A 23421-nucleotide genomic window follows, 5' to 3' on the forward strand; every position below is an offset into this window, starting at 1 on the left:
TAGTGTAATAAAGAGTGTAGAATTTGGAATCAGAAAGCCTGAGATAACTCATTTAGTACCTGTTTCCTTGGGCAATTTATTTAACTTCTCTGTAATTCAATATCTTCCTCTATAAAATGGAGATAAGACTGCTATGAGGATTAAGTGAGATAAGAAATGCACTCCAATTAGTGCTTGGCACAAGGTAAGTGAACAAAAAATAATATTGATAGCAGAATTGGAGAAAACACTTCATAGTGTGAATTTTATGGTCGGGCATGGTGGCTCACACCTGTAATCCCAGCACTTGGAGGCCAAGGTGGGTTGATTGCCTGAGCCCAGAAGTTCAAGACCAGCCTGGACAAAATAGCAAAAACCCCGTTTCTATTAAAAATTAAAAAATTAGCGAGGCATGGTGGTGTGCATCTGTAGTCCCAGCTACTCCGGAGACTGAGGTGGGAGGATCACCCAAGCCCCAGAAATTGAGGCTGCAATGAGCTGTGATCAGACCACTGCACTTCAGCCTGGGTGACAGAGCATGACCCAGTCTGAAAAAAAAAAGTTAAAAAAATTTTTATAAAGGACTCTGATAGCAGAGTAATGTGACAAGTAGAGGAAAGAATGGCATGAATTCCGAGGAGAGTTGGAAATACAATGGTAAAGGATTATGGGGAATTGCTAGTGGAGGTTAGAAGGAAAAAAAAAAAAAAAAAAGAAGAACCTATTTAAATACTCACCTATTACTCACAGTTAAATTTTAAAATACTAAAATATTTCCCCTTACAATTTACTCAGTGAGGTTAACGATAGGCTGAAAATGATTTTACAATCAAAAGATATCTATTCTTCTGACTCGTCAATTGGGTGTCTTGTTAGAGCACCGGCTAACAAGGTAAATGCTCAGATGAAGCATGATTTGTTTAAAGAGAATCTTCATTTTCAATAACATTTTATCATTTATGGAAGAGACACACTTCTATCATTTATATATTGAAACCACTGCACTATGAAAAATGTGTATGGGTTCTTTTTTGCATTACCTGAATGTTATTTTTATTTTTTATTATTTTTTTTAATTTTTATGGGTATATAGTAGGTATATACATTAGATGTTTTGATACAGGCATGCAATGTGAAAAAAAGCATATTTTTTGGAGAATGGGGTATCCCATATTTTATTGTATGTTTTAGAAGAAACCTAAATAGGGTAACCTTCATGTTGCTGGCAGCTATATATTTTCTGAAACCTAAAACATGTGAATGCCATGAAATCACAAGATTTGATGGAGAATGGGGTACCCATCCACTCAAGCATTTATCCTTTGAGTCACAAACAATCGAATTACACTCTTTAAGTTATTTTTAAATGTACTGCATGTTACTTATTTATTTATTATTCATTTGAGACAGGGTCTTACCCTGTCACCCAGGTTGGAGTGCAGTGGCACAGCTCACCACAACCTCAACCTCTGGGATCAACAAATCCTCTCCCCTCAGCCTCTCTAGTAGCTGGGACCACAGGTGCCTGGCTAATTTTTTTTTTTTTTTTGGTATTTTTGTATTTTATAGAGACAGGGCTTCACTATGTTGCTTAGACTGGTCTTGAACTCCAGGGCTCAAACAATCTGCGCACCTCAACCTCCCAAAATGCTGGGATTACAGGTGTGAGCCACTGTGCCCAATCATGAATGTTATTTAAAGCATAGTACTGATGCTTCTAGGATTCTATTGGATTTTGAAAAATGATAGTACTCTATGTTCCAAATTTTCCATACTAGACTGAAGTTTACAATTCTTCAAGAAGCTTTTCTTGTTTATTAAACACATGCAAGGGAGGCTGAAAGTTCACTTCAAATGTATTATATACCAAGCTCCACGTGCAACACTCTTTGATGTACATTGAACCAAAGGAAAGTGCGCAAACCATGCATTGTATCAGGGTCATTTAGGAGGATATGTTTATGGTGCCGGTTACAGGCAGCTTTGCCCATTGCTTAAACTAGGAACATTTATTCCTTATCAATATTTAAATGAGCATACTATTTGCAAAGCATTGCAAATTATTGCCCTAGGGAAGTCATAAATGCAAAGAATCAAACTGCATAGGAGAAAAAGGACAAAGCCAGCCCATTAAGACAGAAGTCCCTAGAGGAAATGAAAATGGCACTACTTCCTTCAGCATATTCTTATTTTCCCACAGAAGGGCCCCTCGCCTGAATCTTAGCACTAAAAGTGACGAAAGAAAAAGTAAAGATTTGAGACTTCCAAGAGCATCCATTAATAGAATTTAGAACTGAGTGATTCTGGTATGCTTAAAATTATGGTTTTAAGGCTCAACTACTGAGGTTTCCATGAATTTAGTTAGTTTCACAAAATACTGTTAGTTTGAAATGACATAAGGTTATGCATAAATAGTACAGGTAATCCTAGACAGGCAAGCAAGGCAGGAGTTGGCAATGAATCCATGCATTTAGTCATCCACCAATAGGTTCAATCATGAGTAGAAGCAAAAAAAAATTAGAAACATCAGGATGTAGCCCACCTTTTCAACATACAGTTGATGTAATTCAACAAACCACCATTAAAAAGAGGGGAGTCATTGCTACATATTATATAGAAATACTGTACCTCTTCTCCTAAATGAGTAAGAAATAATACTTTTTTGTTTTTAATTGATGCAATATATCATTTATACATGATCTTTTGTGATTCAAGACGTTGACATGACATTGATGAGACACTACACATTAACAGAAATAACAGAAAAAACACAAAATTTAGCTATACCACCGTTAACGCCTTACCTTAACAAGACTTCCATCACTTTCCCCATATAATAACTAACCTGGTGAAAAAACTGTTACTACCCACACTTGATTAAAGAAAATGTGAAACAATATTCAACCATAAAAAAGAATGAAATCCTCTCATTCAAGGCAGCATGGATAGAACTGGAGTATATCATGTTAAATGTAGTAAGACGGAAAGAGAAAGGTAAACACTACATGTTCTCACTCATGTGGAAGCTTCAAAAAGTTGATGTCACAGAAGTAAAAAGTAGAACAGTGGATACTAAAGGCTGGGAAGGGCAGGAGAAAGGAGGGAAGAGGAAGAGATTTGTCAAAGGACACAAAATTACAGTTAAATAAGAGGAGTCAGTTCTAGTGTTCCATAGCACTATAGGGTACGTATAGTTAATAATATGGGATATAGTTTCAAATAGCTAGAAGGAAGATTAATGTTCCCAACATCAAGAAATAAATGTTTGAGATGATGGATATGGTAATTACCCTGATCACATGTATCAAAACATCATTATGTACCCCATAAATATGTGCAATTGTTATATGTCAATTTTCTAAAAATGTTACTATAAATAAAGTGAATAAACACAGATGGGCAAGGTTAAGAATTACCCCACCAAGGAATTTGCACATCATGAAAGTGTGCCAATATGATAAACAAGTTATTCATGTGCAATATGAGGATGCCAAGTACCAAACTATAATACCTTTTGGCTGTGAAAATAAATAATAATAACCTAAAGACATCAAAAAATGGCAAACTAACTGGATGGAAGAACTTATACAAGTGGGTCATTGACATGGGATGATGAAGCTGATTCTAGATGACAGCATGTGAAGAAAAAGTCCCTACTCCCAAACTTGCCGTAGTTACATATCAGTCTAAAAACTGGAAAGAAACTTTATTATAAACTGCCTACAGTAGTCTTTATTTACCATAAAATAATGTTTAAACCCCAATTATATGTCTGGTTAAATGGTTCTTAAGCTATTGAAAACAACCCATTTAAATGAATAGGGAATTATATACAAACCATAATCAAAATAGCTAACTCTGACAGTATTATGGAGATGGAATTGTGAAATAAGTATGGAGCGTGAACTCGAATTTGTCAAGAAAGGACTGGAATTATAATAGACAATAATCCAGTATCCTTATGTATTACCTTCTCCCCACTGAGGACCACTAATCTAAAGATATAAATAAGATTAATAAATTAACACTACAATTTTAAATTTTATCTTATAAGCAAATTATGACCTTATCTGTACTGTTTGTTGTGTGATAAGCGTCCCTATGATGATAACGAACTCGTTAACATTTTTCAGTCTTTTCCCGCCATCTTGGAGCCTACGGGGCCTACTGGGAACAGGATTTCTAAAAGAAAGTATGTCTGGAAGGCCGTGGTCGAAGGCCATGTTTTTGCTGGCTATAAGCGGAGTGGGTCTCCAGATCCAAAGGGAGCTCATTCTTCTCAAAATTGCAGGTGTTTATGCCCAAGAAGAAACTGAATTGTATTTGGGCAAGAGATGTGCTTAAGTACACAAAGCAAAGAACAGCACAGTGACTCCTGGCAGCAAACCAAACCAAACCAGAGTCATCTGAGGAAGATTCACTCAGGCGCACGGAAACAGTGGCATGGTTCATGCTAAATTCCAAAGCAATCTTCCTGCTAAGGCCATTGGACACAGAATCCATGTGATGCTGTACCCCTCAAAGATTTAGACTAATGAAAAGTAAATAAATCAAAGTCTATTTGTCAAATCGGCCGGGTGTGGTGCTTCACGCCTGTAATCCCAGCACTTTGGGAAGCTGAGGCCGGTGGATCACTTGAGGTCAGGAGTCCAGAGAGCAGCCTGCCCAACGTGGTGAAATCCCGTCTCTACTAAAATTAGAAAAATAAGCCCGTAGCGGTGACGCGCACCTGTAATCCCAGCTACTCAGGAGGCTGAGGCCCGAGAATCACTTGAAGCCAGGAGGTGGATGTGGCAGTGAGCCGAGATCACGTCACTGCACTCAGCCTGAGTGACAGGGCCAGACTCTTCCATAGGTAGGTAGGTAGATGATTGATTGATTGATTGATTGATAGATAATAGCCTTTGGTTAAGTACTATTTGAATAGGACAATATAATAGGAAATAAAAGTTTCAGAATGAGGTTTATTGGGTTCTATTACCTCTACTTGTCAGGTACTAGCAGTGAAACCTTAAGCAAGTAAACTAACTGCTCTGATCTTTAGTGCCCTCATTTTTAAAAGTAATAGTTAGAACCTATTTCTGATAGCTGTCACTGGGAGAGAAGGTGACCACATACCTAAACACTTAATATGATCCCTATCAAATACTAAACACTAAAAATAGTAGCATGTAATTATCAAACTGCAAATACATATAGTCTTAGTTTTGGTCTGACCACTCAATTTAAATGTGTAGATACTTCAAAAATGATGCATTTGGTGACCTTTCATAACTAATCTGATAGACAAATCTTAATTAATAATAATAAAGGTAAAGATAAAACCTCAACACTATAAAATCATATGAGTATATACATATATGAAGTCTATATGTTTATGCTTAAACTACCATAAGCATATGGGAAGTATCCAGGAATTAGATATCTTATAATATACCTAAGAACTAGTGTTATGTATATTTTCATTTGTTTGTTTTTATTTCATATAAAAATCTAAAATATATGTATTTGCATTCCTATTTTAATTTCTTGGTCATAATCAAAATGCCCCAAATTATGAATTTCATAAGAACATTTGCAAGTAATTCGATAATATGCAAACAAAATTCTTATGAGTCTATTGCATTTATAATGAGTGCCTACTATGTGCTAGAAAGTATCTGAGGGTTTTAGCACAAATAGATACAAAACTATACACCACAATAATCCCAAGGAAGTAACTCTTAGTTACGAGAAACTGAATTCATTCAAGTTATAAAGTCTATTTATGACTTTGAAAAATCGTGATATCATCTTCTACCAGCAAGTATATAACAGCATTTTAAAATTTTAACAGTGATCAAAAAATAGCTTACATTTTTTAATACATAAGTGAAAATGCAACAAAAGAAATCCACCTGAATTTCTCTTCCTGTGGTGAATTTTAGACATGAGATGCTTCTGTAGCCAAATGCCCTGGAGAAAATCAATTAGATCTGATTTTAACAACCTACTACATTTCACAATATAATAAGGGGGAAACAATGTGTATTAACATAAGACACTGCAATAAATAACTGACAAAGGAAGAACAATAGTATTCTGATATAGGTAATATTATATTATACTGATGAGTTCACAAAATATTGGACAGGCACCAAGTTTTTGTTAAATGGTTGAATGCCTATCTCAAATTTATTTTCAAAATGGGAGACTACAGAAGATAATCATTTAGGGGATCTCGAGATGCTTGGTCACATGTCTCAAAATCACTGTGTTCGGAGACACTTGTTACAGAATAATTATAAATTTTGTATTTAGTTTAAGAAAATTCTGGAGACTTAGCCATCCTAGAATGCTCTAGCCTACTTAAAAAGAAATCAAAGATTTGACAATACCCACTATAATCTTCTATAGAATCTCCTGTTTTCACAGAGAATTGCATGACAGTTACTATAGATATTGAAGCCATTATCCCCCCAAAATGATATTTCTTTTACATATGCTATGACTATGTTTGTCTTATCTTGCTTCTCAAAAATTTAACCATGTTAATCTATCATTCAAATTTTCTTTGAAAGTTAAAATTAATAAAATTTTAATAAATGTTATATGTATATAAGGACCTTGTAATTTTTTAGAGTTCACAACTTCTTTTAAATTATTACAGTTTAATTGGTATTTCCTTAGAAAGAAAAGCAAATTGTGATAGCAAGAACAAAAATAGATTTTTCTTCATGCTTTGTAAGCTCTTCTGGTAAGAGAGTTTTAAAAATTCAGTTGAGAATTCTAAACAGAAAACAACTTTTTTTTTTTTTTTTTTTTTTTTTTGTAAACACAGTCTCACTCTGTCACCCAGACTGGAGTGCGGTGGCATTATCACAGCTCACTGCAGAGCCTCAACCTCCCAGGCTCAAGCAATCCTCTTGTCTCAGCCTCCCAAGTAGCCTGGCTAATTAAAAAAAAATTTCTTTTGTACAGATGTCGGGGGGTCTCACTATGTTGCCAAGGATGGTCTGTAATCCCAAAATGCTGGGATTACAACTGGTCTGTAATCCCAAAATGCTGAGATTACAGGTGTGAGGTACCTCACCTGGCCCAGATGACAACTCTTGAAACACACCTTAAAATTTCTGCAGTACTTTCAGATAACTAATCGCATTCCTACCTTCACAACCTTTTGAAATCAGGAGAAAACTTATCAGCATTATGCCCACTTTATATTTGAGAATCTGGAGTTTCAGTTTGACTAATCCAACATCTCTCACCCAGGCAATTCACATACTTGGAACCTAAAATCAAGTTTCCTGACTCTTCTTATGACTCTACGGTGTCTATACATTAGTTAATCTAAAATCTAGAGGTATTGTGATAATAAAATACTTCCCTTGGATATTAATGACAATTTCTTTTGAAATAACATAATGATATTTTTGTGGGAAACATTTCCTAAAAATTATACTTGTTGCTAATGCTTTAAAAACTGAGTTTTTGTATATGTATTGATAATTAAATTTTCTTGCTACCTTAAGTAACAAGTGTGAACTGGAGGAGATGAAAATATTTCAATTGACAGTCACAACTATTTTACACACCGTCAGATCCGAAACATTCATTTCAACATTTGACAGCATATAACAATCTCAATACTGTGAACTCCTGTATAGTTTGCTATGGGCAAGAGACCTGCCCTTACACAAGCCTGTGGATCGATTGGTCTTGGTAGAATCTTATTTTAAGACTCTTTAGGCCGGGCGCAGTAGCTCACGCCTGTAATCCCAGCACTTTGGGAGGCCGAGACGGGCGGATCAGGAAGTCAGGAGATCGAGACCATCCTGGCTAACACGGTGAAACCCCGTCTCTACTAAAAATACAAAAAATTAGCCGGGTGCGGTGGCGGGCGCCTTTAGTACCAGCTACACGGGAGGCTGAGGCGGGAGAACGGCCTGAACCCGGGAGGTGGAGCTTGCCGTGAGCCAAGATTGCGCCACTGCACTCCAGCCCGGGCGACACAGAGAGACTCCTCTCAAAAAAAAAAAAAAAAAAAAAAAAAAAAAAAAAAAGACCGTAAAGCACTGATTTATGCACAATTGATCTGATCAGCCAGGCAGTCAATGTGATTTATTAGCTAAGATGGCCAAAACCCTTTTTTCTCCTTTTTCATGCAGTAGTAACTCACCTCATTAGAGGTGGAATCATTATAGGAAGCTACTGAGAAATAGAAGTTGAACCTGCTGGCCTGACTTCTTATTTCTCCCCCATCTATGGATCTACCAAATACTAATAGCTAGACACTAAGACCAGAGCTGCTGTGCACACATGCGGAAGCCACTGTACTAGAGATGGAGAAAGCAGATCAGAGAAGTTTCTAATATTCTTCCACTCTGAAACATTTCCAGGTATCAAACTCATTCATTTAGCTTCATGAGAAACTCATTCATTTAGTTTCTAGCAGATTATTTTTTCTTTATTTAACTGCAGTAAGACAAATGACTTGTATTACTTTGTAATTATGGTGCCTAACTAAACATAAGACTAACAATGTGTATAACAAGAGTTGGCAACCTACAGTGTACATCCAGACATATGTACACACAAATGTATACATACGCTTACACTCCTAATGTTGCACAAGATCCAGTTGAACAGCCCAAACAGGTCCATCTGTAGACAAAATATACATTTGAATTTGCCAAGCACTTATATTTCCTATAATATGTTGGGGAAGGGTCTATAGCTCTCATAGGTATACATCAGTACATTTGGTACAAATGCTCCTTCCTCTTGTTAAAGTTTATCTCCCAGCCAAGATACCCTAAGTCCCTACTGATTACTAGCTATCTCCTTAAAATTTGTTAACAAATAGTTAGAGAAGGAATGTAACAGAGTAATTTATGTTCATTTCATGAGATAACTCTACTTTAAAACAGAGTACTACTCAACACCTTCGGGCTCTTCCATGCAACCTTCCACTAGGAGTGCAAGGCCAGGAACCTTAACTCCAGTAGTCTAAGCTACGCATTTCCCTTTGACTTGATAGAAGATTCCTCCCTCCCAACAGTTATTTTGAGAGATGTGACCTGCTAATAGCTTCCTTCTATACCGTATCCGTCTCTAAAAGAATGAACACTTTGCCACTTCCCTGCCCACCCCCGATACACAACAATAAAGTCAATAAGAGACTACTTAATATTCTACTATTAACAGTTTAAAAACCACACATGATTATTCAGTACAAAAATGTTGAGGAGTAATACATTAATTCACTATATATGTGCTATATAAATTGTGAAAAGTTTGGATTTAAAAATTCAGATTTACTTAAGCCCAGTTATATAATTTCTATACAAAAGTACATATGGCCACTGTCTTTGAGTTACTCTGACGAATGCTTTGGAATATGCTGAATGAATGCGCAACTTTTAAGCTGAGCACTATTTCAATAACTTTAAAATGCAACAATGAACAAGACAATTTGTAAAATATGTGAATATTTTTATAACTCTTTCAGGAGGTACAATACAACCTATCCTTATTACCAAATAAGCAATGTCAAATGACAAAAGCTTCAGCTATTATACTGGTTCAAAAGAAATGCAACGTGTGTATGTGCACATTTGTGCTGTGATACGTACATCCATGAGTATGCTTACAATCACATATTCAAGACCAGAAATCTTTACTGAAAGGATTACAGGTGAACATTTTTCAGTGTCAGAACATCAGTAAGAGGAAATAAAATCTAAGATCTGAAGTTATTATTCTCATCAGACATTTGCTGTTGACCACATAAACTTTTTCTTTAACCTTCTTCTTAATAGAAACTAATCAAAGGCAAGTAGCTTCTCCTGATTTAGGTTTTTGTTTCAAAACTTTGGTTGGATTACTATTTTAATAATTACCTATTTACTGCTACAGTTAAAACTTCATGTTTAAATACATTTTATAGTTTACATTATAATTTACATTACAATTAGTATATTACATTATAACTAGCAAATAATGATGTTATTGGCCATTTTGATTTATTTATTATGTCCCATTCTTGAAATAAAACTTTGCCTATATTCTTAATGGCTTAAAAGAATAGTTTCTTTTCCTTTAGTTAATTGTATTTTCTTAGCAGCAGTTTTATAAATAGAATAAGACACTCCAGGGAGAATACTGAGCTGGTATATAGTGGCCTTCTTGTTGTTGAAATCGTTCACCCTTTGGACTTGTGAACCACAAAGCCCCCAGAGCTCAGCAAATCCCAGCATAGCACATGCCAAGTCATGTCTTACTGCTTTCACGTAGTCCTCACATTCTAACCACCACCCCAATATCGCTAGATAGCTCAATACTGATGAGTATAGCAACAACTGAAATCATAGCCTATGGAATACAGTCCTGCCATCAAGCACATGTTGTTACTATATAAAGAATACAAATTCATCTGAAACTTGGGACTACTTGGGATGAATTTTTAGTTTGAGACCCCAAAGATTCTTAAAATTGTCTTGTGCATTTTGTTTAAAAATTGATATGTAGTCTAGTCATTCTCAGTGGGCTACTGCAGCCATTTAAACAGTGAGTGTACAATCTCCGCCTAGTTAAACTACACATTTACATGGCGAGAGTACCAATGAGTATGTTTCATCAAACATTCCTGGAAGCTGTCTGGCCAATAGGAGTGGTTTGAAACGGTTTTCTAATCACTGTTGAAATCACTGATAGTACTGTCTGTCCACACTATGACAGACAAAAGCTGAAATGTATTAAACATAGCAATCCATCATCCTGCAGATGGGAAGCAGGAGCCAGCCGAGTTCAGAGGCAGTGACTACCCGCTGCTTAACAAAGGCTGGAGTCCTGACAGTTCAGTCCCTTCCTTGCTCTTCGCGACCACCCCTCCATCTGAGATGAATGAGTGTAATCAATGAGGGAGAAAGCCTGCTGAGGATCTCAAATTCAAACATTGTTACATTTAAAGTGCTGCTTTTTTTTTTTTTCCTAATCAGAACTGTTGCTTAAACAGTGTTCTCCAACTACAAGAAGACAAGCATTTAAGTGAATGAATGAACAAATGAACTATAGATTCAAGAAACATATCCTTAGAAAATACTGTCCTGGTATACCATTAAGTTTAGAGAACTAGCTTTGAAATAAAGCTATGATCCTAATTCAGAGGAAGTTTTTTTTAAAAGCCACCCAATTAAGGGTAAGTTTACATTGTTTGGAGCAAAGGAATAGTGATGTTCCCTTTGAATGACCAAGAGATTATTTTTAAATAAGCACCAAATACAAATAAAATGCTATTGGCTAAAGTTCAATTCGTTTTGCATACTTGTTTGTAATAAGGACATATGAGTCACAAAATAGCCAAAGGGAGGGAAAAAACCCTCAACTGCTAACAGCACATTAACAAAGTATAGAAACGAAAGACACTTTTCTTTGGATTTCAGCCTTGTCATTTCCAATTTTCTGCTCCTTGGACATGCTTGTATTCAAATTCTGGAACATCTATTCAGCATATCAATCCTAATTAGACAATCTGGGTCTGGAAAGGATGAGAGCTGGGTCATTTGCATAATTTAATCATAAATACTCAGTGATACATATTTCCAAATGCATTTGTACAATTATCTTTTCATCCTTGGGGCAATGGTATTAATATGATTAGGCAATATTTCTGGAAAAAACAGACAAGTATGCACTCTTTTTAACTGCAGCTTAGGGCGATATGAAAAATTAATTAATTTCTGAAGAAAATCAATTTCTCTACGTGACCACATTAGACATTGCTAAACCAAGACTCAGAAACCTCTCTCAATCACTACATTTTATCAGGCTCTTCTAAATTCTGATTAGTATTTGAACAGTTCAATAGAAAAACTGGTAATGTATCAAAGAGCATCTTAAATTTTGAAGAGATCTTTCTGCCTACTTTCTTTTAGGGCACACCACTCTGCTTTACTTTAATGCATTGTTATTTAACCAGTCAATGAGAAGCCTGTGCTTTTGGTGTGAACTCATCTTGAGTGATCTTTTATTAATGTACATTAACCAATTTCAAGGACAACAGGATAAGGTTACTTTGGAAAGGCTTTCTCAAGAAATGGATTTATATTCATCTAAAATAATCTTAAGGCACATGGCACTGTTTATTATTTAAAAATTAGATAAACCAAGTCCTCTTTAAAAGTACCATTTTCGTAAGAAAAACATTGTAATATACTTAGTGGAGCTCTAAGAACCCAGGTGGCTAATCTGATTTTTTAAAAAGAGATTCTGCTTTGTATGTTAATTAGTACAAAAGAAAGAAGTCACATTTGTGAGTTTAAATGCACTATTCTTTTCTTTTCAATCAAATGAAAAAGTAGAAATTACTGCATGCAAATATTCAATATTCATTTAATTTGCATAAAGGTGCTTGAACAAATTTTTGATTCTAACAAGCTCATTTTTCATGCGTTTTGTCTTTCATCCTAATCTAGCATCTGTCATTCCTTTTTGAAGTTATTATCGGCCCAATTCCCTCTTGGACATGGTTGCTGGGTGACCGGTATCTTAGCACCCACTTTGACAGGAACAGATGTGAAACTGATCAAGAGATTTCCCAAGGGTACCTGAAATCACAAACAACTTTTGTGAAAAACAAACAGCATTCCTGTCATGGGCCCTTATTTAACCCACTCTCCAAAAAAAAAGAGCAAAAAGTTTACTCCAGATCAAATATGCCATTTTAATTTTATTTCCTAAGCATGGAATAAAATACTGTAATTAAATACAATTGTATTATATTTCACAAATTTGAATTTAAGAGGTCTGTTCTAAATATCAATAGCTCAAAAATCCAGATTTTGGTCTGTTTTTGGCTAGATGTTTATAGGTAAATTTCATGGTAAAATGTTTCTATTTCATGCACAATTTCATTAGAGTTTCAAAAAAAATAAAGGTGAGTTATGATGATAATTTGGATGCTAAGAGTATTCAAAAAGATGAAATTCAGTTTGGTGTCTAAAAGCTTCCTATTTTGAGTATTGTGTACAATTCTGTGCAGTAATAAGGATTACTCTACTTTCAGAGGATTGGCTACAAAATAAAACTTCCCCTCTCCTCTCATGCATTTTATAGCAAAAGTTTTTAACGTGTCTTTATTTCCAGTTCATGTGGTGTGTAACATCAATCATTACTGGAAAGAGAGCTAGAAAGTGCCTCTGAAAGACAAAAAAGGTCATAGAAACTTCATATCATCACCATTACAAAAGTCAGATTAGGCTGCCTTTTCTGAAATAGATTATTTCTAAGACCAGCATAATGATCTTATGATCTACCTACTTTCCTTCCTTCCATCACAGAGAGAGTGGAGTGCAATAGCCATGTTAAATCACCATGAAACTACTTGGGGTAAACTTTTAAATGAAATTAGGTATATAATTAAATATTGGTATTTTGTAAATATGGCATCAAGTGATACTAGGAAACACCCAAAGAACTGATATGATTTTTCATCTTCATTGAAATGGTAAGTATAAGGTCAAGGCAGAAAAAATGTTAATTTACAGTGAAAATAAGTGTTTGTGGGTTTTCTTGACACTTAGCAGCCAACAGAAAAAGAATAAACAATGCATGTTTAAAACTCCAAAGAGCTTTTCCTAGATGATCATGACTTATGATAGTAAGGAAAGTGGTATACCTTCCATCGGCAATTTTAATATTTTTCCTCTATTCCAAGAATTGATTTAGTATAATTATTATTAGGGACTTTTATGTTTGGTTCTGATTGGGAAATAACCAATAACCACTTATCCAAAGGGTTTATTCAATGTCAAGTGAGAAAAAAGTAAAAAGTCTTTGGAATTATTTTTAATTTTTAATTTGAAAAGGAATTTGCTCACCTCAATTTCAAAACCCAATGATGGAATTATTTAAACATCATAATTGTAACAGCATATACATGTGTTGCCTTACCATCTATAAGATGTTTTTTGTGTATATAACATTGAGAACAAGTCATTCTATATGGAGAAGTAGGTCTTGATTCTATAATCTAATGGTAGTCATTTAATACTGTCAAACAAGTAGAGATGCTATGACCTTACCCATTTATATTAGTTATCCATTTGCACTTATATGACATAGCATAGTCCAGAAATTAAGCAAACTACTACACACCTAAATTCTTCTTTATTTGGAACAAACTGTTAACTTCATTTGTCCAACTTAGGCCCATTTCACATAAGTAAAGTGAATCCAGCTAAAATAAAAATATCTTTTATGCATCCAGTTTATCAGTGACCACCTTCATTTATTATTGGTAGTAGCAAAAGCAGCATTCTGGAAACCCTGTAAGATGGTCCAACTAAAAGCAAAATTAGGTACATAACCATTTAAAATGTGACTGTAAGAAAAATTAAATATATTCCTAGAAAAATCCTTATTTGGAAATGTTATAACTAGGAAAATGTCCTGAAAAAGTTTCTTCTCCTACTTGGACTGACTCATTAGTAAAAAGAAATTGATTAAAAAGTACAAAATAATTGTTTATATATCTAATTAAATTTCTGTTTAAACTCCTTAAATCTAGAACGTATACATAAAAGGAAGAATTTTGCTTTAAAAAGTAACATTTTAATAGCATGAGAAAACTTAAATAGCTGCAAAATTTTGATGACACTTTGGCTGAACTGTGAAGTATCACTGATGAATAATATTTTTTTAATTTCCTAAGAATATCAAGGTACTAAATATCGTAGCCAAACAGGTGTTAACAGAAAGAAAAATCAAATTTGACCCAGAAGGCTCCAATATTAAGGTTTGAATTGAGATCAGTTCATTCCTTTCCCATGGGGTAACTTGTATAAATGTAATTCTATAGTTTCATAAAAGCAGGTCAACTTTCTGTCCCTGGGGATCTTTTGGCAATTTGAAGCATGGAAGCACTGTTCCTGGCTACAAGTTCAAATCTGCATGTACCATACTGTCAACAGTGTATAAGAAAACAATCAGTGAACTGCAGACATATATTCATCTTTGATTACAGTATAAACTTATCAGAGCATTCTTAGAGGGTAAGAATAAAGGTGTCAGAAATGACAATCATAAAATATTTTGAAACTATTTTACTTACTTATACTTTTTCCTACCAGAAGATGCAAAAAGTAATGTGAAATATTTGTATTTATGTAAATATCTAAATGCAAAGATGAACTTTTTACCAAATACTGTGTACAAGGTTTTATATTTTTACAAAGTTTTTTTAATTCCATAAGCTTTAGATGAAGCAGAAACTTTTAAGTCATCACTGTTTTATAAGCATCTTTCTACATTGCAAAAAATGTATGCATGCTTGCACTCTTACCGATGACGTAATGACTTGACATATGCCATGGAATTATTGAGAAAGTAATTTATTTCAATTTAACTGGATCTTTACTAGGTGTTTTCAAAGACAATTATAGTCCACTGCAAGAAGTGGTAATACACATCTCCTTATGTAGACCTGCAGATTAACCCACTGACCTCATTCCTAACTCATTTCATTGATGGCAAAGCTTTTAGAAGAGTCTCTTTTCCTTTATGTTATGAAATTGTTTTCCTATCATTTATTCACTGATTCTAAAGGATCTGCTTGCTCTAAGTGCAAGAAGCAATGAAATAAACCAATAAAAGAAATAGACCAAGGGCATCAAGCACATTTAGTGTCATTTAATAATGTACAGATTCTAATACTCAATCATTTAATATCTAATTTATACAAATAAAATAATTATTATACATATATTTTAAACAGATAATTTAAAGTACATTATCATAAAAAAGGTTTAGGAAAATTAAGCTACGTTTTTAATCACTGCCCTAATAACCATATAGCCTTAAATATTAAATATTTAAAATATTTAAGTATAAACTACTTCTTTAACTCTAAAATTAATTCTATTTTTTCTGTTGTAATTCAGTAAAATAGGAACTGTTTTTTCATGTATTGTTTCATGTTTTTATGAATTACAAAAAGGTAAAATTAAAGCCAACTGTAATTTCCTAAGTTATTTGTCCTGTGGCCTTATATCCTACAGGTGTGTATGTATGTTTGCATGTGTCTGTGTGAATGTATTCCTGCACAACATATATACATGTATGTAAAGGCTTTTCTACCAAATGTATGACAATTATTTAAAGCATAATTATAGAGTACAAATGAGCTAATGCTAATACATATAAAAAAATCCACCACAGGGTTCTCTAAATTACTGATAAAAATTTTACACTTGTTGCACACACAAGAACATCCATCCTCATATAAAATGTGTGACAGGTAATATGAAAAATGAAAGTGTTCCAGTGTACTCTTTTAAAATCAAAAGGCACTATTTAACTGTAAGTTAATAGTTAAATAACTGTAAGTGCCTAACTCAAGAAGATAATATCATTTTGAAGAATCAAGTTAAATAAAAATCCTAAATTTGAAACATAAAATGGAAAGTAATACTGTTGAATGCATCAGTATATTTTAGCAGAACTATGATGGGTTCAAAGATTTGGTATAACTTAAGTGATTTACTTTGTTCATATATAAACAATATGTTTTTAAAATATAACACTATGAATATAACAGCCCATTTACTGTTGCTATTAATAAAATATCAGGATACAGTTTCAGATTTTAACAAAATACTCCATCTGCCTGATAAGTGAATGTAATACAGTATTTCTTAGTTAATATATTCTAGAGATTTATTTTCATTGCCTTTACTTAAGAAATGACCAGTGTCCCTTAAATGGAATTAGTAAGTATTTACTGCAAATGCTTCTATATGCTTCCATAAAATATCTCCCTTTCAACTAGCACACTTTCTTTCTTAAGATATATTTTGTTTGCCCTTGAAGAAAAATAAGGTTATTTTTTTCCTGTTGTAACTGGAAAGGCAATCTAATTATTTAGAAACATTCGATACCATACAAATTCAAAGATCATTTAACACTGTGACTTTTTAATACTTCATGTTTACCACTCATATACCACTCATATACCATTCATATATGCTAAGGAAACAAAAACATTTCTCAATTATTCAATGTTACCAATCAACATCAACCAATATACTATGTGGCTTATTGCAGTATTTGCTTCATGAAAATCATGCTTTAAAAGTATATCCATATTTTTTTTTTGTCAAAAATATAGGCTATTTTCAAAATCCACTGCAGGATTCTTAAAGATCTACTTACAGACAAATCAAAGTATATTTATTTATATTTTTCAAATCATAGAAAATATAATCACCACGTTGTACAAATTTTTCTCCCTATCTAACTGAAATTTTGTAACCTTAGACCAACAGCTCTCCAGCCCCTGGTAACAACCATTCTACTCTCTGGATCTATGAGTTCAACTTTTTAAAATTCCACATGTAAGTGATATCATGCAGTATTTGTCTTTCTGTGCCTGGCTTATTTCACTTTGACTTCCTGCTAGAAAAATGTAATGTATTCCAGGTATTGTATTCAACCTATATAATACATTGTTATAGATGCTTCAGTTAAGTACTCTCTCTCTCTGTCTCTCTCTGCCTCTCTCTCTGTCTCTCTCTCTCTCTCTGTGTGTGTCTCTCTCAGTATCAATCACCATTCTCTAAAACTTTTTAAATAAGTAACTGGCTATTCAGTGTGTTGCTGTGCTTGTAGTTTACAACACTTCAATATACTTATAACAACAAAAAAAGACCAATTAAACAATGACATAGTGAGATTTCCAGTTTAATGAGTTGTCTTTGACAACTTCCAATCAAGTCACATACATTTAAATGTGCAGAAGAATCCCAGCTTGAAATCCTGGATCGATTCCAAGCCAATTTGGATCAGAAAGCAAAAGGCCCACACCTTTTAAACAATGCAGTCATTGGCAAATGTAGTGTTCAATTTAGAAAGAATGAAAGATGATTTTTTTTAATGGGTGAATTTGAATGCTTTTCTCTTATGAAGGAAATCTATGTCCAAATAAACCAATACATTTTAAATACATTTGGTTCAAGGTCCTTGACTTTGGGTCAAGTGGTGATTTGGGTCATTATACATGATGTGACATATATTTTTAAATTGGACATTTATCTGCTATTCATTAAACTAATTTTAATTGTATCATTAATGTGAAAAATAATGACCTTTTTATTGATTGTCTAATAACTAATTTATAGTGGATTGAAAATTCTTTTCATTGTCATTTGTACATTTGTATATAAAGATAATTATTAGCTGCCTAAAACTAGCAACACTGGATACACTCTTAACAAATTCTCAGAAACCGCCCTAAAAACAATAGATATAACAAATAAAGTAATCCACCAGTTAATCTAATAATAAGTAATTAGTGGGCCAAATATAAATATCTTATCCTTGGTATTCTTGTTTTCCAAAGCAATAATTTGGTAAACTAACATACTATCCTAATGAAGTCATTCCTGTATGTGACATTTGCTAAAAAGCAAATATCAGCAAATAAAAGTTAGTTACGAGACAGCCACAATAGCAAAAATTACTTTTTACTAGAAATATTTTTGGCAAATTGAAAAGACGGAAACAAGAAATTTGAACAAAATGTTTGCACATAGCCTCGCTATGCCTGAGATGTACATTATCTGTGCAGATCAGAGCCTTTGCTATTACACTTATCTGAGCTCCATTAGGTGGGCTTTTAATTCATAGTTTTCTTCATTAAAAATTTAATTATTGAACATAACAAACATAATAGAGAAGGGTCTCCTTAATGCAGTCCCAAAGCCTGAAAATATAATTGTATTCTTAGCTAGAATGTTCAAACTACATATACTATATACATCTATTAATATACTACATGTAATATGTAGTATTTAGACACATGTGTGTACACACACACACACACACACACGCACGCACATATACATCTCTCAAACTGGCCAATCACAATGCATTACCTCAGTAAGAAAATAGCACATGCTGACATATGCTAAGGTCATTCTATTTTTGTAACAATTCAAACATAAAATGATAAAACTTTATCTTAATTACATTTTTAAATACCCAAGCCAATAATATCAATTTTTACATTTCCTGTTATTCTAAAGATATATAACGTGATGTGACTTTTTGTTGTTGTTGTTTTTGGTGAACAAGCTGAAAAGGAAATACTTGAAAGATAATTTCAAACAAAGTTTAACTTTTTAAAAGAACCAAGTAACAAAACCCTTAAAATAAAAATGTTTAATGAAATCTAGATGACTCACCTGTACCTATTTAGAAGGCATAGTTCAAACTAATTTCTTCAGACAAGGATTCAAAGGGAGACAGTTTACAACCTGTGAGAGTTTAATTTCCTATTATATTTTGCAATAGTTGTTTTCTATGTTGCTAATACAATGCAATCTAAATGACTATGTTACTTGACTGACAAAAGCAATTGTATGAAGCAATTTAGTAAAATAACTTGGAAAGATAAAATAATACTAATTGATAGTTAAAACACAAATTGTTCTTAAAATAACAACTATTTGGTTGCACATTAAGCTAATTTACAACTGCTACTTATATTCTAAAAACAAAACATCAAATGAGAAACAATAAAGCATATTATGTTTTCGTATGCTATTGAATCACACGTAGTAAATCGCCAAAGACAAGAGTGATTTATGCTCAAATCCTGCCAAGACTTTAGTCAATATAGGGTGTCACATCTCAGGGAGTTGGGGGATGTAGTGAGGCAAAAAGAGGGTGGCTAATATTTGTCCAAGTAATTGACATGAAATTTGAGTGAAATTTAGTAGAATAATCCAAAAAAAAAAAAAAAGCAGATTTGGACTAAAAAAATGAAGATTTTAAAATCATGTGTCAAATGTGAATACCAGAATTTTTCTGGAGGAAAAAACCCTGTCATGTAGTTTATTTTATATAATGTTTGAAGCTTTACAAAACAAAATATTATATGTGCAAATCAAATTTCTTACATCAGAGCATTAAATGTGGAGTTCAGAAAGTAAAGTATCATCATAACCATGTTCACTTTTAACAAAAATAACTACGATGTTATGAGAGACTAACTCCCAGAAAAACAACAGGTTTGAAAGAGATTATCCAAATAACTCAACACCTTATATCCTGCAGTATAATTTGATTTAACAAGGTAAATTCTAGGTTAGAATATTCTTATATTTTATTCATATACTAGTTATTAAAGTGTAATTTGCTAACACTTTTAAAGCATACAGAAATAAGTTGTGGGATCAAGCAAACTTTCATATTTAAGCTTTAGTCTTCTAATTATGCCCTATTCTTTTGAAATGATATAAAATGAGACATTAGGCGTTATTGGAAGCACTAATCTACTGCAATACAAAAACTTCAAAAGCAGAGTCTCTTCATTTGAAGCAATTCTTTTAATTTCTCTGTGCCAAGTATTGTAATTATCTGTTAGAAGTGAATCTATATTTGTGTTAAACTTTCTATATCAATGCATAAGTCTGTGTCACTGAAAAGCAGGCAACAGGGCAAATGTTAAATAAATATAGACTGGTTCGGTTTGCCATCTTTATTAAAACTCCTAACCAAAAAAAAAAATAGAGTCAAGAATTGGAAAATATTTTGTACTTCTTACACTACAATTTCATTCATATATTACTACGGAAACATAAAATTCTTTCAATATTTTGTCCATGGATGGTATTTTAAGACAAAAGAATTCTGTTTGTGAATATATATATGCACCTATAAAATATATAAGAATAACTGGAATCTACTTAAGTTAAATACTCCTCAAATCTAGGGTTACTTAGAACCTACATCACAATCTTGTTTGAAAGATCCTGAGACAAAATTATCTTCAATAATAAAAGAAATGAATATTTTAGATAACATAATAAAACAGGGTCGCTTTTTAAAAACCTGGATTCATGGAAAATTGAATCCCAACCCAAATCTACAAAAAGGGAACTGACTCATACAAACAGAGATTTGACCGTGTACATAATTACTTTTCTTTTTTTGTTGTTGTTATTTAATGGTAAGCAGTTAATTAACTGACCTCTGTTGCAACAGCCAAGTTCATGCAACTAATGTTTAGTTTTAAAATAATAATTGGAGGAAGCTGATCAAGGACAGACTTTGCCCTTTGACAACTTTTAAATATATTTCCTTAGGTTTCTTTCATGTTTTGAGACCTTTATTTTTTAGCTTTACTGTCTAGCAGGTGATAGTCTCTTTTTCATCTCCTTGTGGTAATGACAGATGGCTTCAACATTTATTCTAGTTTTCATAGATAGCATACTAATGCAATAGCCCCAAGCAAATTAAATCCACTCTAAGGTTTGCTACTAACTTACTGAGAAACTTTGAGCAAGTTTATGAACCTTACTTTTCTGTAACATCATTTTGGTTCCTCAAAATCCCTGGTATTATTATTCCATGCTATTAAGAGAGAGATACAGATTCTGTAAAAAGCTGAGAGTGCTAAGATTTGATGTTTCTCATTTTATATAAATTATAACATGTACATGTATAAATTATATACACACATATATGGGTGTATATATAGTACTTTTATATAGTTTCCCTTCTTGCTCAGCTTCTCTTATACTCTACATAAATTACTCCCTTAGCCTGTCAAGTAGCTAGAGGAAAAAGAAACCAAAGTGAAATAAATCAATACATCTAGGTGAATAAATAAGGTTCTTCATAGCAAAGATATAAACTGGACTTGAATGAAAAAGTAATCAAAATTTTATAAATGCAAGATGCAAAACATTTCAAAGCTTTCAAAGGTAAGAAGTAAGACAATAATGCTTATTATAATCATTAAAAATAATAATATAAGGTAAACAGTATATTTGGTGAAAGAGAGTTCCATTACAAGTTCTCAATTTCTTCAATCAGTGGCAGAGTTAGGAAAATCAAGGTAAGTATTTGCAACTAAACACCTTCTCAAGTTAATTACTACAATATTGCATGTATTTAAGTTAGAGTAAGCTTTTTTTAGTTGGCATATGATCAAATTCAATACTAAATAAACAAACTTACTGCCTTTAACTTAAAAATAACTTGAAATAGGGTTTTAGAGCAACACATGTAATTGCAAATTATTAAGGCCAGGTGATTGAAACATAATTGCAGTAGTGATGAGATATTTGTGAAGAGATAAACAGTTCCACTGTATTTGACTTATCTTGGCTCTGTAAGTTTAAACTCCAGATCTGTTGTTAACCTCAGGAGGAAAAAAAACTTGAAAAACAATTTAGTTAATAACTTTAAGAATATTCTCCAACCACATGGTGAGGACTTAAAATCTAGGCAAAAATTCAGGGAATAAATCAAGTTTAACACTGATTATAACACTTATTATAATGCAGTCACTGAAGGAAGTTTTCTCCAGCAATTTTGTGTGTTTACGTATGTGTATGAGAAATGGACTTTAATTATCTAGTATCTAGTGTGTTGTAAGAAACACATAAAGAGGATTCCGAGGAGAGTAGATGTTTGATTACTAAGGAGAAAAAAAACAGTAGCGATTCACCAATTTACTGGATAGGCAGACAATTTTATAACTATCATATCTGAACTAGCTTCAAATTTCAGCTAGCTTTCTTCGTAACTCCAGAACAATTTTTCTGACCTGATTCAAATAGATTTGGGGCAAATATTTTATATTCTGCACGACCAAGAGCTCCAATTATCTGAGTAAATGACATTTAGTGATCTTGCTTCCGCAACCCCCACTACCCCCCATCTTTACTGCCACCTGTCCATACATTTGGGCGCGCGCGCATACACACACACACACACACACACACACACACACACACACACACAGCATTTACCCCCAAATAGTCGAAGGTTCAAAGCCCAAACACACCCATGTCCCATGGAACGAAGGGTACCTAAACACGGAAAAGAATTTCTGGCCAGGTCAGGATAGGACATTTGCTGGCCTGGAATTCGAATCTTTTTCTTTTCTCAGCCTTCTCGGGCACTAAGTGAGAAGTCTTTCTCCATGGAAAAAAGAGCTAGCGCTTTTTCAACACAATTTCCTTCTGGTCTCCTTATTACACTTCCTTTCCACCTAAGTTTCCCTGTCTCTGCGGGGGCACACACCAACTCCCCTCCTTCTCTCAATCTTCAAACTTATTTGGAGGGTACCGAAGTTTCCGCGCAAATTTTGCGCGCAGTTCCCACGTGCCCGCTTCAGGTCTTCAACTTTCCCTATTCTCTTTCTCCCGGAATCCCACTCTGAACTTTTGCCTCTGCACTTCCTTGCAGCAAACCGTGGGGACAAAGCGGAGCTGTGAAAGGGGGTGGAATGATCATCTCTAACCCGAAACTGACAAGTTGCCCCACTCCCGCCCCCTCTCGGTAGATCCTCCCCCACTGAGCGTTCATTAGCATAAAACTGGTCTGGCTGGGGACCGGTCCCGCCGCCTCCTCCGTGGGCGCGCTCTGCTGGGCTGGGGAAGCCAAGGAACA

General features: G+C 33.8%; 1 protein-coding gene and 1 pseudogene across 2 annotated transcripts in view; one reads left to right on the forward strand and one right to left on the reverse strand.

The window, feature by feature from the left end:
* The window catches only part of DACH1 (dachshund family transcription factor 1), a 435501-nt gene that overhangs the window by 409538 nt on the left and 2542 nt on the right, over positions 1-23421 (reverse strand). The gene's annotated exons all lie outside the window — the stretch shown is intronic.
* LOC108582907 lies at positions 4174-4605 on the forward strand (annotated as a pseudogene).

The sequence above is a fragment of the Papio anubis genome, chromosome 15 (assembly GCF_008728515.1).
Source record: "Papio anubis isolate 15944 chromosome 15, Panubis1.0, whole genome shotgun sequence".
NCBI lineage: Eukaryota > Metazoa > Chordata > Mammalia > Primates > Cercopithecidae > Papio > Papio anubis.